Below are 11,797 nucleotides of genomic sequence, written 5' to 3' on the forward strand. Positions count from 1 at the left end.
TGTGTGTGTGTGTGTGTGTGTGTTCATTTTGTTTTGTAACAAATGTATAGTTATAGTCCTAGCTATACAGGAGGCTGAGGCAGGGGAATCGCTTCTACTCAGAAGTTCTAGGCTGCAGTGAGCACGATTATGCCACTGCACTTTAGCCTGGGTAACAGAGCAAGAACTTGTCTCCAGAAAAAAAAAATAAATTAGTGCGTAATTAATCAAATACCTTGGCTCATGGTCCAGGGTAGTGATTCTAAAGTGTCCAAGGATCACCTGAGCATTTGCTTAAAATGTGGATTCCAGAGTCATGCCCCAGACTTGCTGATTCTGAAATTCCAGGGGTGGGTTGGCCCAGGAATTTTCCTGTAATTAGGATGCTGATATATACTAAAGTTTGAGAAATCCAGGTGCAGGACCAGGTGCAGGGTGTGGCTCTTTGGGAAAAATCCAGATCAGGGAGGTCTGAATTCTGATTCCAAATTTGTTAATAATCTCCGGTATGACCTGGAGCCAGTGCTATCCTCACCTTGTAGCCTTTGCTTCTTCTGCAGCACTGCCTACACTTCTGCCCAACTTCTGGTCACTTGCTCTTCTGAGAAGCTTGAAGATGTTACAGCCTCCCCTTCCAACTCAACTGACTCCTCAAGTCACAGCCCCTGCCTCTATTCATTGAGCCTCTGTTTCCTCACCTGCCAGTGAGAGTGACCACAGTACCTGCCTCAAAGTGTTGTTGAGAAAATTAGAGATGATATTTTAAATTTTTATTTTTCTTATGGATGTTTGGATAGATTAGGAAGTCTGAAAGCATCAACACTCTATTGTGTGTGCGTTTGTGTGTGTGTTTTGAGATGGGGTCTCCCTCTGTCACCCAGGCTAAAGTGCAGTAGCATGATCATCTTACTAGATCCTCAAACTCCTGGACTCAAGCCATTAACCCTCCTCAGCCTCCCAAGTAGCTGGGTCTACAGCTGCGTGCCACCATGCCTGACTGTTGCTAATGGTGGTTATCTTTGAGTGGTGGAATTATTGGTAACTAATTTTTCTTTTTGTTTAATGTACTTTCAAAGTTTTAAGAAATTTTTAAAATAATAAATAAAAGTAAATTTTAAAAAAGAAACCTAGAGCCGGGCGCGGTGGCTCATGCCTGTAATCCCAGCACTTTGGGAGGCCGAGGCGGGCGGATCACGAGGTCAGGAGATCGAGACCACGGTGAAACCCCGTCTCTACTAAAAATACAAAAAATTAGCCGGGCATGGTGGCGGGCGCCTGCAGTCCCAGCTACTCGGAGAGGCTGAGGCAGGAGAATGGCGTGAACCTAGGAGGCGGAGCTTGCAGTGAGCCGAGATTGCGCCACTGCACTCCAGCCTGGGCGACAGAGCGAGACTCCGTCTCAAAAAAAAAAAAAAGAAACCTAGAATGGTCATATGATCTAGCAATTCTATTTCTGGGTATATCACGAAAGAATTGAAAGCTGAGACTTGAACAGATAATTATAAACTAATGCTCATCATGGCATTATGGCAACTGCTAAAAGGTGGAAACAACCCAAATGTCCATTGACAGATGAACGGGTGAACAAAATGTGGTATATATACAGAAGAAATATTAATCAGGCCTGATGTGGTGGCTCACACCTGTAATACCAGTACTTTGGGAGGCCGAGGCAGGCGGATCACGAGGTCAGAAGTTCAAGACCAGCCTGGCCAACGTGGTGAAACCCCGTCTCTACTAAAAATACAAAAATTAGCCAGGCATGGTAGCATTTGCCTGTAATCCCAGCTACTTGGGAGGCTGAGGCAGAATTGCTTGAACTCGGGAGGTGGAGGTTGCAGTGAGCTGAGATTGTGCCACTGCACTCCAGCCTGGGCGACAGAGCGAGACTCTGTCTCAAAAAGAAAAAAAAAAGAAATATTAATCAGCATTAAAAAGGAAGGAAATTGTGACACATGCTACAACACAGATGAAACTTAAAGACATTATGTAAAGTGAAATACACCAGATATAAAAGGATAAATAGGTATGATTCCACTTATTTGAGGTACCCAGAATAGGCAAATACATAAGAGACAGAAATTTAAATATATGTTACCAGCCAGGTGTGGTGACTCACGCCTGTAATCCCAGCCCTTAGGCCACACAGACAGATCCTTTGAGCCCAGGAGTTTGATATCAGCCTGGGCCAAATAGTAAGAACCTATCTCTACTAAAAACAAGGTAAATAAATAATAAATTAAAATAGAGGTTACCAAGGGCTGGGGGGAGGGGGAATGGGGAGTTACTGTTTCTTGTTTTTTTGTTTGTTTGTTTGTTTTGAGACAGAGTCTCCCTCTGTCGCCCAGGCTGGAGTGCAGTGGCACAATCTGGGCTCACTGCAACCTCCGTCTCCCGGGTTCACGCCATTCTCCTGCCTTAGCCTCCCAAGTAGCTGGGACTACAGGCGCCACCACCATGCCCAGCTAATTTTTTGTATTTTTAGTAGAGATGGGGTTTCACCGTGTTAGCCAGGATGGTCTTGATCTCCTGACCTCGTGATCTCCTGACCTCGTGATCTGCCCGCCTCGGCCTCCCAAAGTGCTGGGATGACAGGCATGAGCCATCACGCTCGGCCCGTGTTATTCTTTCTAAATGAAGGCCTCATTTTTTTTGTTTGTTTGTTTTTACATAGAGACAAGTTTTTGCCGTGTTGCCCAGGCTGGTCTTGAACTCCTGGACTCAAGGGATCCGCCCGCCTTGCCCTCCCAAAGTGCTGGGATTACAGGTGTGAGCCACTGCGCTCGGCCTTTTTTTTTTTTTTTTAATTTAAGTCAGGCTCAAGTTTTTAGGGGATGGTCAGGGAAATTTTATTGAGATCCTACTTGCTCTGAGTCTCTTTGAAGCAAATCATTGCCTCTAACAAGCAAATATTAGTTTAGGTGAGCTAATAGCCGGGACACATGTATCCCAACACTCTCACCATGACGTTCAAAGTAGATTAAAGATAAACTTATGATACTAAGCTAAGCTATACACAAACAAAGGACACATTCTTATTAAAACTAAGTAAAGACATTTTACAAAAGTGGTGTTCACAATTCAGTACTGCATTGATAACATTTCAAAGCACTGGCAGGCATGTTTCAGTCTTGGCAGTGCACTCAACCAAATCCAGGTGGTTTTGGAGAATGAGGAGAGGCTGGGAGAGCTGTAGCGAATGAACAATTGTATAAGCTTATGAGCAAATAAAACCTTTCATTCAGAGGGTGTTTGTTGTTCCATATTCCTTGATTTCTTGCTTCCTGATCTTTAGGGATCTGAGGACTCTTATTTGTGCCATGGAAGACATGTGGAAACAATTTCAGAAACACCCCAAGGGACTAATAGAATCCTTATCTGCAAACTCAGTGATTTCAGCTGTTGAATGTGCTAAAACACAGACAAAAGATTAAGCAATGGCTCAAATCAGTATTTCCAAAAGGTTTACTTATCTAGTTTTCCTAGATATTTTCATAAAGCCACATAATTTTTCAACTAGAGAAGCTCACAAAATAGTTTTGGGACCTAGAAACGGGAAAAAAATAATCATACAATACCATAAGCCCTATGCTTTGTAGTTCTCATTTATTCTTTTATTTTTTTGTTTTTGTTATTTTTGAGACAGTCTCACTGTGTCGCTCAGGTTGGAGTGCAATGGTGCGATCTCGGCTCACTGCAACCTCTGCCTCCTGGATTCAAGCGATTCTCCTGCCTCAGCCTCCTGAGTAGTTGAGATTACAGGTGCCCACCACCATGCCCAGCTAATTTTTGTGTTCTTTCAATAGAGACGGGGTTTCACCATGTTGGCCAGGCTGGTCTTGAACTCCTGACCTTAAGTGATCTACCTACCTCGGCCTCCCGAAGTGCTGGGATTATAGGCGTGAGCCACTGCGCCCAGCCTATACTTTTATTTTTTTGAATTCTAGTTTTTTGGTATCTTTTCTTTCTTTTTTTCTTTTTCTTTTTGTTTTAGATGGAGTCTCGCTCTGTTGCCCAGGCTGGAGTGCAGTGGCATGATCTCGGCTCACTGCAACCTCCGCCTCCCAGGTTCAAGCAATTCTCCTGCCTCAGCCTCCTGAGTAGCTGGGATTACAGGCACGCACCACCACATCCAGCTAATTTTTGTATTTTTTTTTTTTTTTTTTGAGACGGAGTCTTGCTCTGTCGCCCAGGCTGGAGTGCAGTGGCGCAATCTCAGCTCACTGCAAGCTCCGCCTCCCGGGTTCACGCCATTCTCCTGCCTCAGCCTCTCTGAGTAGCTGGGACTACAGGCGCCCGCCACCATGCCCGGCTAATTTTTTGTATTTTTAGTACAGATGGGGTTTCACCGTGATCTCGATCTCCTGACCTCGTGATCCGCCCGCCTCGGCCTCCCAAAATGCTGGGATTACAAGCGTGAGCCACCACGCCCGACCTAATTTTTGTATTTTTAGTGGAGACAGGGTTTCACCATGTTGGCCAGGCTGGTCTTGAATTCCTGACCTCGTGATCCACCCGCCTCGGCTGCCCAAAGTACTGGGATTACAGGCATGAACCACCGCACCCGGCCTCTTTTTTTTTTTTTTTTTTTTTTTTTTTAGAGGTAGGGTCTTGCTCTGTTGCCCAGGCTGGAGCAGTGACACGATCCTAGCTCCCTGCAGCCTCGAACTCCTGGGTCCAAGCAATTCTCCTATCTCAGCCTCCTGAGTAGATGGCACTATAGAAGTTTGCCACCATACCTGGCTGATTTTTTTATGTTTAATTTTTAGAGGCAGGGTCTTGCCATGTTGCCCAGGTTGATCTCAAACTCCTGGGCTCAAGTGATACTCCCACCTCAGTCTCCTAAAGTGTGAATTTTAGTTCTTATTCATTCTTCAGAAGAAACAGGCAGAAATACTTACCTAGAGTATTATCTATGATTTGGGTTTAGCACCAGGTAGGCCTGGCACAAAGCTTTCTTTTTTTTTTTTTCCTTCAACTTTTATTTGAAGTTCCGGGGTATATGTGCAGGACATGCAGGTTTGTTATATAGGTAAACATGCGCCATGGTTGTTTGCTGCACAGATCAACCCATCACCTAGGTGTTAAGCCCAGCATCCATTAGCTATTCCTCCTTATGCTCTCTTTCCACCCCACCCCCAGCTTTATTAATAATATTATATAACATTTATAGGTAATGTTTATTAGACTTCTAAAATAAATTTTCTTAATAGAAATGGGGTTTTGCCGTGTTGCCCAGGCTGGTCTCAAACTCCTGAGCTTTAAGCCATCCTCCTGCCTTGGCCTCCCAAAGTGCTGGGATTACATACAGGCATTGAACCACTGCACCTGGCCTTATTGGACTTTTTTTTTTTTTTGAGACAATCTTGCTCTGTTGCCCAGGCTAGAGTGCAATGGCATGATCTTGGTTCACTGCAGCCTCCACCTCCCCAGTTGAAGCGATTCTTTTTTTTCTTTTTTTTGAGATGGAGTCTGGCTCTGTCGCCCAGGCTGGAGTGCAGTGGCACAATGTCAGCTCACTGCAAGCTCTGACTCCCGGGTTCACGCCATTCTCCTGCCTCAGCCTCCCGAGTAGCTGTGACTACGGGCGCCTGCCACGACGCCTGGCTAATTTTTTTGTATTTTTAGTAGAGATGGGATTTCACCTTGTTAGCCAGGATGGTCTCTATCTCCTGACCTCGTGATCCGCCCGTCTCAGCCTCCCCAAGTGCTGGGATTACAGGTGTGAGCCACTGCGCCCGGCCTGAAGCGATTCTTGTGTCTCAGCCTCCCAAGTAGCTGGGATTACAGGTGCCTGCCACCACGCCTGGCTACTTCTGGTATTTTTAGCAGAGATGGAGTCTCGCCATGTTGGCCAGGCTGGTCTCAAACTCCTGACCTCAAGTGATCCACCCTCCTCGGCCTCCCAAAGTGCTAGGATTATATACAGGCATTGAGCCACCACACCCAGCCTTACTGGATATTTTTAATGTGCTGGATACTGCCCCAAGTGCTTTACTGCATCATCTCATAGATGTCTTAGAAGAACCCTATGACATACCATCGTTATCTTCATTATACAGATAGGAAAACTGATGTTCAGAGAGGTTGGGCTACTTATCAAGATTACATAGCTAGACTGGGCATGGTGGCTCATGTCTGTAATCCCAGCACTTTGGGAGGCTTGAGCCCAGGAGTTCAAGACCAGCGTGGGCAACATAGCAAGACCTCATCTCTACCAAAACATAAAAAAATTAGCCGGACATGGTGGCATACACTTGTGGTCCCAGCTTCTTAGGGGCCTGAGGTGGGAGGATACCCTTGAGCCTGGGAGGCCGAAGCTGCAGTGAGCTGTGATCATGCCACTGTACTTCATCAGCCTGGGCAACAGAGCAAAAAAAAAAAAATCACATATTTAGGGTGGCAAAGCTAAGACTTGAACTTAGGACTCCATGGGTTCAGTGCTCAGTCTCACAAGACTGCCCCCACTTCAGACACCAGCCACAAGTGGGGTCCCCAGAAACACCCCGAGACTAATAGAATCCTTATCTGCAAACTCAGTGAATCCTTATAATTCACTAATAGAATCCTTATCTGCAAAATCCTTATCTGCACCCACACTTCTGCCCAGCTGGTTAAAAATTCGGGAGTTCCCATGACCTACCCCTGTATTCAATAATTCACTAGAATTACACAACTCAGGAAAGTGCTATAATTATTATTACAGTTTTGTTTTAAAGAATAAAACAGGCCGGGCGCGGTGGCTCACGCTTGTAATCCCAGCACTTTGGGAGGCCAAGGCGGGTGGATCACGAGGTCAGGAGATCGAGACCACGGTGAAACCCCGTCTCTACTAAAAATACAAAAAATTAGTGGGGCGTGGTGGCGGGCGCCTGTAGTCCCAGCTACTCGGAGAGGCTGAGGCAGGAGAATGGCGTGAACCCGGGAGGCGGAGCTTGCAGTGAGCCGAGATTGCGCCACTGTATTCCAGCCTGGGCGACAGAGCGAGACTCCGTCTCAAAAAAAAAAAGAATAAAACAAGAACAGCCAAAGAACAAGGCGTGGGAGGCTGGGAGGGGCACAGAGCTTCCATGTCCTCTCTTGGGCATGCCACCCTCCCGCTACATTGATGTGTTCAGCATTCTGTAAGTATAGTTACAAACAGAAATTATAGTAATACTGGTTTTCATATTTGTCTATTTACCTTTGCTATGGAAATTTATATTTTCATGTGGCATTGAGTTACTGTCTGGTGCCATCGCATTTCAACTTGAAGGATTCCCTTTAGCATTTCCTGTAGGGTGAGTCTAGTGATAACAAATTCCCTCAGCTTTTGTTTATAAATGTCTATTTTCTCCTTTGTTTTTCACTTTTATTATTATTTATTTATTTATTTATTTATTTATTTATTTATTTATTTATTTTTGAGACAAAGTCTCACTCTGTTGCCCAGTTGTGCGATCTTGGCTCTCCCAAATTCAAGCGATTCTCCTGCTTCAGCCTCCCGATTAGCTGGGATTACAGGCATCTGCCACCACGCCTGGCTAATTTTTTGTATTTTCAGCAGAGAGAGGATTTCATCATGTTGTCCAGGCTGGTCTCGTCCTGACCTCAGGTGATCCGCCCACCTCGGCCTCCCAAAATGCTGGGATTACACATGTGAGTTACTGTGCCCGGCCTCTCCTTTGTTTTTGAAGAACATTTTTGTTGGATGTAGAATTATCAGTGACAGGTTTTCTCTTTCAGCACCTTACATACATTTGTGTGCCATATAACAACATTTCAATGACAGAGCATGTATACAATGGTGATCTCATAAGATTATAATACCATATTTTTACTGTGCCTTTTCTATGTTTAGATATGTGATGTGGTTTGGCTCTGTTTCCCCACCCAAATCTTATCTTGAATTGTACTCTCATAATTCCCATGTGTTGTGGGAGGGACATGGCAGGAGATAATTTCAATCATGGGAGTGGCTTTCTCCGCACTGTTCTCGTGGTAGTGAATAAGTCTCACAAGATCTGATGGTTTTATCAGGGGTTTCAGCTTTTGCATCTTCCTCATTTTCTCTTGCTACCACCATGTAAGAAGTGCCTTTCGCCTCCCGCCACGATTCTGAGGCCTCCCCAGCCATGTGGAACTGTAAGTCCAATTAAACTTCTTTTTCTGGCTGGGCACAGTGCCTCATGCCTGTAATCCCAGCACTTTGGGAGGCCGAGGTGGGCGGATCACCTGAGGTCAAAAGATGTAGACCATCCTGGCCAACATGGTGAAACCCTGTCTCTACTAAAAATACAAAAATTAGCTGGGCGTGATGGCATGTGCCCGTAGTCCTAGCTACTCAGGAGGCTGAGGTAGGAGAATCGCTTGAAGCTGAGAGGCGGAGGTGGCAGTGAGCCAAGATCGCGCCACTGCACTCCAATCTGGCGACAGAGCAACACTCCGTCTCAAAAAAAAAAAAAGTTACTTTTCTTCCCAGTCTCAGGTATGTCTTTATCAGCAGCGTGAAAATGGACTAATACAGTAAATTGGTACCAGTAGAGTGGGGCGTTGCTGAAAAGACACCCGAAAATGTGAAAGCAACTTCAGAACTGGGTAACAGGCAGAGGTTGGAACAGTTTGGAGGGCTCAGAAGAAGACAGGAAAATGTGGGAAAGTTTGGAGCTTCCTAGAAACTTGTTGAATGGCTTTGACGGAAAGCCTGATAGCGATATGGACAATAAGGTCCAGGCTGAGGTGGTCTCAGATGGAGATTAGGAACTTGTTGGTAACTGGAGCAAAGGTGACTCCTGTTATGTTTTAGCAAAGAGACTGGCAGCATTTTGCCCCTGCCCTAGAGATTTGTGGAACTTTGAACTCGAGACAGATGATTTAGGGTATCTGGCAGAAGAAATTTCTAAGCAGCAAAGCATTTAAGAAGTGAGATGGGTTCTGTTAAAGGCATTCAGTTTCATAGTGGAAGCAGAGCATACAAGTTTGGAAAATTTGCAGCGTGACCATGTAATAGAAAAGAAAAACCCATTTTCTAAGGAGAAATTCAAGCCGGCTGCAGAAATCTGCATAAGTAACTAGGAGCCAAACGTTAACCCCCAAGACAATGCGGAACATGTCTCCAGGGCATGTCAGAGGCCTTCATGGCAGCCCTTCCCATCACAGGCCCGGAGGCCTAGTAGAAAATGGTTTGGTGGGCCAGGCCCAGGGTCCCCGTGCTGTGTGCAGCCTAGGGACTTGGTGCCCTGAGTCCCAGCGTGGCTGAAAGGGGCCAACATAGAGCCAGATTCCAGGACAGGAGAGGAGGATAGTCTTTTTTTTTTGAGACAGAGTTTCGCTCTTGTCGCCCAGGCTGGAGTGCAATGGTGTTTTCTCGGCTCACTGCAACCTCTACCTCCCTGGTTCAAGCAATTCTTCTGCCTCAGCCTCCTGAGTAGCTGGGATTACAGCCATGAGGCACCACACCTGGCTAATTTTGTATTTTTAGTAGAGACAGGGTTTCTCCATGTTGGTCAGACTGGTCTCGATCTCCCGACCTTAGGTAATTGGCCTGCCTCAGCCTCCCAAAGTGCTGGGCTTACAGGCATGAGCCACTACACCCAGCCAAGGATAGGCTTTTGAGGACTGTTTGTGATAGATGATACGGCAGTGATGCAAGCAAGCCCCAGACAGATGAGGCCAGGGGCTGCTGGCTGCAGGCTCCTTCCCTACAAGTGCAAAGAAAAGTGCCAGCTCATAAGCTGGGGATGAACTGGATGTGTTCATCTAGCGCAAGGCTCTGGTTCCAGTTCCCCGCTTTTCTTTCTTTTCTCTCTTTCTTTCTTTCCTTCCTTCCTTCCTTCCTTTCTTTCTGTCTCTTTCTCTCTCTCGCCTGCCTGCCTGCCTGCCTGCCTGCCTGCCTGCCTGCCTTCCTTCCTTCCTTCCTTCCTTCCTTCCTTCCTTCCTTCCTTCCTTTCGTTCTTTCTTTCTTTTTTGATGGAGTCTCCCTGTGTCACCCAGGCTGGAATGCAGTGGCATGATCTTGGCTCACTGCAACCTCCGCCTCCCGGGTTCACGCCATTCTCCCACCTCAGCCTCCCGAGTAGCTGGGACTACAGGTACGTGCCACCATTCCCAGCTAATTTTTTGTAGTTTTAGTAGAGATGAGGCTTCATCATGTTGACTAGGCTGCTTGCAAACTCCTGACCTCACGTGATCTGTCTGCCTCAGCCTCCCAAAGTGTTGGGATTACAGGCGTGAGCCACCACACCAAGCCCTAGCTTTTCTTTTTTGCCTTAGACTCAGGTACTCAGCTTGCTGGATTAGATACTTGGTTAGACAGTTTGGCCACCAATGCAGAGCTCTCCTTTCTTGTTGCCTCAGGACACAGAGAACAGAGGATCTCAGCTTTTGAACAGTTTGGGGAAACAGAGTATACCAAAAAATATGAGAAAAATACAAATTTTACAAAGACCTGACAATCTTGTACTAGTCTAGAGTATCCAGAACCCTGTTATGGTCAGAGCCTCTCAGAGATGAAGAAATGCTCCAGCCAATTCCATTGTTTGAGGGTTTGTTGTTGTTGCTGTTGGTTTTTATTTGTTTTTTTTTTCGAGACAGGGTCTCACTTTGTCACCCAAGCTGGAGTGCGGTGGCATAAACACAGGTAGGGCAAGTGATATGATTTGGTTGTGTCCCCACCCAAATCTTATCTTGAACTGTAGCTCTCATAATCCCCACATGTTATGGGAGGGACCCAGTGGGAGGTAATTGAATCATGGGGGTGGTTATCTCCATGCTGTTCTAATAATAGTGAGTGAGTGAGTTCTCATGAGATCTGATGGTTTTATAAGGGGCTTTTCCCCTGCTCTGCTCTGTAGTTCTCCTTGCTGCCACCATGTGAAGAAGGATGTGTTTGCTTCCCCTTCCACCATGCTTGTATGTTTCCTGAGGGGCTTCTCCAGACATGCTGAACAGTGAGTCAATTAAACCTTTTCTTTTTTTGAGACGGAGTCTTGCTCCACCACCACGCTGGAGTGTAATGGTGTGATCTAGGCTCACTGCAACTTCTGCCTCCCGGGTTCAAGCAATTCTCCTGCCTCAGCCTCCCAAGTAGCTGGGACTACAGACATGTACCACCACACCCAGCTAATTTTTGTATTTCTAGTAGAGACGGGGGTTTCACCATGTTGGCCAGTGTGATCTCGATCTCCTGATCTTGTGATCTGCCTGCCTTAGCCTCCCAAAGTGCTAAGACTACAGGCGTGAGCCACCGTGCCTGACCTAAACGCCTTGCCTTGCCAATAGAGTCTTGCTCTTGTTGCCCAGGCTGGAGTGCAATGGCATGATCTCCGCTCACTGCAACCTCCACCTCCTAGGTTCAAGCGATTGTCCTGCCTCAGCCTCCAGAGTAGCTGGGATTACAGATGCCTGCCACTACGCCTGGCTAATTTTGTATTTTTAGTAGAGACAGGGTTTTGCCATGTTGGTCAGGTTGGTCTTGAACTCCTGACCTCATGATCCACCCACCTCAGCCTCCCAAAGTGTTGGGATTACAGGCATGAAGCCACTGCACCTAGCCTCTAAACCTCTTTTCTTTATAAATTACTCAGTCTTGGCTGGGCGCGGTGGCTCACGCTTGTAATCCCAGCACTTTGGGAGGCCGAGGCAGGCGGATCACGAGGTCAGGAGATCGAGACCACGGTGAAACCCCGTCTCTACTAAAAATACAAAAAATTAGCCGGGCGTGGTGGCGGGCGCCTGTAGTCCCAGCTATTCAGAGAGGCTGAGGCAGGAGAATGGCGTGAACCCGGGAGGCGGAGCTTGCAGTGAGCCGAGACTGCGCCACTGCACTCCAGCCTGGGCG

The sequence above is a fragment of the Hylobates moloch genome, unplaced genomic scaffold (genome assembly GCF_009828535.3).
Source record: "Hylobates moloch isolate HMO894 unplaced genomic scaffold, HMol_V3 SCAFFOLD_6, whole genome shotgun sequence".
Classification (NCBI taxonomy): Eukaryota; Metazoa; Chordata; class Mammalia; order Primates; family Hylobatidae; genus Hylobates; species Hylobates moloch.